Genomic DNA, 5,323 nt, shown 5'->3' with positions numbered 1-5,323 from the left:
TGTCCGACTTTGTGTGACCCCATAGACGCCAGCCTACCAGGCTCTGCCGTCCCTGGGATTCTCCAGGCAAGAACACTTGAGTGGGTTGCCATTTCCTTCTCTGAAAATGTCCATACTACACAAAGCAATAAAAAGTTTAATGTGATCCCTAAAAATTACTTCTGACATTTTTCACAGAACTATAGCAAGTAATACTGAAATTTCTATGAAACGACAGAAGACCCAGAATTGCCAAAGCAATCCTGAGGAAAGAGAACCAAACTGGAGTCATAATGCTTCCAAACTTCAGACAATACTTCTATTTTCCAGAAGAATCATGTAAAATTATTTGTATACCTGAAAATGCTTGGACAATATGGTAAAGAGAACTGGATAAATGAGCTTCAAATTCTTTTTTTCTTCTCTCTCTCTCTTTTTTATTTTTTTAAAATATAAATTCATTTATTTTAATTGGAGGTTAATTACTTTACAATATTGTATTGGTTTTGCCATACATCAACATGAATCTGCCGCAGGTGTACACATGTTCCCCATCCTGAACCCCCCTCCCTCCTGCCTCCCCGTACCATCCTGCTGGGTCGTCCCAGTGCACCAGCCCCAAAAATCCAGTATCAAATTCAAATTAACTAATGATTGATGTTTACTCATGTCTGAGTGGACAATACATGGAAAAACATTACTCACATGATAGACATCTTCTCTCATCTCTAAATGTTTGATAAGTATCATTGCCATAGAAATGTTCCTTGAACTTGATATATGTGATGGACATCCTATCTTTGGATGTGTTTCAGAAAGGAAAAGAAAACGTACCTAACAGACTAATGCCCTTTGTCTCACCAACTACTCAGTGAAATGACTGCAAGTGTCTGGAAAAGCCAATATCCAGAGGTAAAGAATGGTTTGGAATTTAAAAAGCAGGAATGGAAAATAAAGGAAGCTTGGGAAACTAAAATGACACTAACTCTAGGTCACTTAAGAAAGAAGTGCCATCCCAGTGCACCAGCCCCAAGCATCCTGTATCCTGCATCAAACCTGGACTGGCAATTCGTTTCACATATAATATTATACATGTTTCAATGCCATTCTCCCAAATCATCCCACCCTCGCCCTCTCCCACAGAGTCCAAAAGACTGTTCTATACATCTGTGTCTCTTTTGCTGTCTCACATACAGGGTTATCGTTACCATCTTTCTAAATTTCATATAATACGTTAGTATACTGTATTGGTGTTTTTCTTTCTGGCTTACTCACTCTGTATAAGAGGGCTGGTATGGGGAGGGAGGTGAGAGGTGGGTTCAGGATGGGAACATGTGTACTCCCGTGGCGGATTCATGTTGATGTATGGCAAAACCAATACAATATTGTAAAGTAATTAGCCTCCAATTAAAATAAATAAATTTATATTAAAAAAAAGAAATCCGAGAAGAAGAAGAAAAAAAAAAGAAGTGCATAATCGTTTAATTGGGAGGGAAATGTAGACATTCAGGAGATGAGCAGGCCTATAGTAGATACAAATTAAAAGGCAGAAAATGTTAATGCAATGAGGAACCATCATTTTAATGGAGTTGGGAGCAACAGGTTTTTTGAAAATTTACCTACTGTCCTTGCAGGTCTTTCTGAAAGAGAAAATAAAGAGATCAAAGTAAATACAATATAAAAATGGGAAGGTAATTTAAATGCAATGAAAAACATATGTTTCAAAGTGAACCCACATGGAAGTGCACACAAATACACACATGTACATACCACTGCATGAACACACGCACTCCCACAATAAACACATGTCCAGTGGCTGAGAGCTCAAATATTTCCAAAGCGTATTTTTCTCAAAATGAAAATGGGCATAAAATGAATGAGTATTCTGATTTGATACAACATTTAAGAAACTTCAGTTCTCGTGGCACCCTTTAAAAAGTTCCTCATCATATTTGATCATTCAATTTGTATGACCTGATAAGTACTTTGCCTTTTAGTTAATATGTACATTCATTTTGGTTATTATATCTAAGTGATATAAAGTAGCCACAAACACTGAATTGGAGGCGCTATCCCTGAATTGGAGGATCTACCACTACTTCTAGTGGTACTACAGAATATATCGTCTGGGCTCCACCATTAAAAATATTTTCATCAACGAGGAATACATAACACTGTGTATGTGAAGTTCTCTTTTCCTAAATAAAATTTCTCTTAAGTTCCCTGAGAACAAAAATAAAATAATGATTGTGAAGTGGGTCTGAATCAAGTGACTTAGCTATATTTTGGACAAAACTTTCACTTCAGACACTTTGAAAACCATAATAGCTACAGAGGACTAGGATTAGTAAAATTTACTTGACTGAAAAGGATTCATTATAATAATGAATTATTCATTATTCATTCATTCATTCATTGTAATAACAGGACAAATCAAATAGCAATATTGGGAAAATAATTTAATAGCAAATGAAGATGAAACCCTTAGTTGTAAAGATAAGATTCAGAAAAAAAATATGTAAAATATTCACAACTTGGAGTCAAGAAAAATGATCTTTAGAAGTTGAAGTGAAAGGCACAGGTAACAGATGAAACCATGTTTACATACAAGGAAACACACTTATAGGACTTACCTTGCTCCCCTTCACATTTATCAATTAAAAAAAGAAAGAAACAATTTATTCAAAATTAGTCATGATGTCAGAAAGAAGGAGGACAAAACTTTCAAATACTTCCAAAGTTGTTTCTGAGAGTTGTATTCTGAGAATACAGACTGCAATGTTCAAAGACCATCTCATCAATCAAAGATTGATGCACTTCTCATCATGCACTTCTTTTTTTTTTTTTTTAAGACAGTAAGACTTAGTTTATTCCACATTTACCTTGAAATTCCCTTGAGGGCACAGTTTCATCATGCACTTCTGTACATGATGCACCTCCTGATGACAAAGGGATAAAGAGATAATTATAGACTGCAAGGCAGTATGATAACCCTCCCTCCAGGTTAAAGGATATGGCATATGCCAATCATTGGTTTGTATTGGGCTTTCCAACTTTTTCAGAGTAAAAGGAAAACATACATTCGTAACCAAAAAGAGATACTTGCAAAGAGAAAGAATAGATCAAAGCCACCATTGCCCAATAATCTGTGCATTACATACAGCTTCATTGAAATAGTAAATCAATATATAGTTGAATTTCCTTTGAAATAGAAATTGTTTAAAAATACAAATACATGGAACCTGTTAAAGTTCTAATTGCATTATATTTGTATTGTACAGTAATATCTTAGGCAATATCCCACAGTAATGATTTCTGTCTTTCACAGGAAAAATTAAGAAATCAGAAAAGTAAAAATGTTAGTCACTCAGTCGTGTCTGACTTTGTGAACCATGGACTGTAGCCTGCCAGGCTCCTCTGTCCATGGGATTCTCCAGGCAAGAATACTGGAGTGGGCTGCCAGTTCCCCATCCTGGGGATCTTCCAGACCAAGGGATTGGACCCGGATCTCCTGCATTGCAGGCAGATTCTTCATGGTCTGAGAGGTACATAGTAACAGAACATACCCTGAGAATTAAATTCTTTCTACAAATACAAAATAGGAACTGAAGTTTAATAAAAGTAAATTGTTTCATTGCAAAGGTAAAAGAGAAAGAAGAGCACTTAACATACATGAAAATTTCCATGAGAATCATAAAAGAATATTCATATACTTTGTAAGTGTTCTTTATATATTCTAGATGTTATTGTTGTTGTTTAGTGGCTGAGTCATGTTGGACTACTTTTCGACCCCATGGACTGTAGTCCACCAGCCTCCACTATCTGCAGGATTTCCTAGACAAGAATGCTGGAGTGGGTTGCCATTTCCTTCTCCATGGCATCTTCTCCTCCCAGGGACTGAACCTGAATGTCCTGCATTAACAGGTGTATTTTTAACACTGAGCCATCTGGAGGGTTCAAATATTCATATATTTTGGAATGCTCCGGTAATATGCTCTATACCAGTGGGATAATGAGGCTCAAATTCATCTTTGACCAATGCACAATATCAGAATTGACACATGCCTTTTTAGATAGACAAACTGAAATCAGCAAATGAGAGTCTCCTTTCATCTCTTAGATTATAAAAGCATCAGTGGTATGAAAACTGGCTCACGCACGTGGCCTCTGTGACAGGAGGCCTAATATTGGATGTGTTCCAGGAAAAGGTACAAAATGGAAACGATGCCCCTATCAGACTAGAGCCCTTTATCTCATCGCCTTCTGAGTGAAATCATAGCAAATGCTTGGGAAACAGAAAAAGCTAATGTCATAGGGAAAGAGCACTTTGGAATGAAAAGAAAGGAATATGGAAAATGCAGAAAGAGGGAAGTTGTAAGAAGAGAAACTTAATCTGGGAAAAGTCTGTAAGATGTTAATTGAGAAAGTAAAGGTAGACCCCCAGGAGAAGCGTGAACCTGTGACTGACATCAGATTAAAAAGCAGAGAATATTAAGGCAACAGGAGAGTAGTCATTCTACTCAGGTGGGGAGGAGGTTTACAGGATTTCAGAAAATTTACCGTCTGATGTCTGATGTTGTTCTGAAATAAAAATGGAGAGATCAATGTAAATATCATGGAGAAGAATGTGAGAAAATTCAAATTTAATGCAAAATTTATATAATAATAAACTAGTGAGGGCAATGATGCACACACACACACAAATGCTGTGACATAGGGCCAGTTTTACCCTGAGGGTATACTCCCTGAAACAAAAGTGTTATTAAATTAGTGAATTTAATGGTCTGTGAGAAAATTTTAGGGAATAGTAGTTCTCATGGTTGCCTTTTAAAATATTCCTTATCCTTTTAGACATTACTTAGGGTTTTATTATTTAATTTGTATGACTTCATAAGTACACTGGTTTTCAATTTACATGCACTGTTTGATTCTATTTATTATACAATCTGTTTCCACAATAAATACTAGACGAGAGGATCCTGAAGCACTGCTTCCAGAGATACTACAGAGAAATTTACCTGAGCACCTCAATTCACATTTTAACCAACTGATACATAAATAACCTGTGTTTTGTAAGTTTCTATTTTTAATAAATGCCTAACTAATGTTCTTCTTAATAAAATTCCATGAAAAGAAGGAAATGAAGTGTTACATGGCAGTGAAATGCAACTGTAATGGTTTAAATCAAATCACCTGATGCATCTTGGACAAAACTTTCCCATCTGCATTAAGGGAAGTGCCAATACTTTAGACGTATTTGTTTAATAAATTGCCTGGCTCGAAAGGAATATCTGCATAGGTTGCAACAAAAGGACATATTAAGGAAGAAATAGAGTCGGGTATT

This window comes from Bison bison, unplaced genomic scaffold (assembly GCF_000754665.1).
Source record: "Bison bison bison isolate TAMUID 2011002044 unplaced genomic scaffold, Bison_UMD1.0 scf7180017849260, whole genome shotgun sequence".
Classification (NCBI taxonomy): Eukaryota; Metazoa; Chordata; class Mammalia; order Artiodactyla; family Bovidae; genus Bison; species Bison bison.
The sequence above is the reverse complement of the archived record's forward strand: the minus strand, read 5'-3'. Positions refer to the sequence as shown.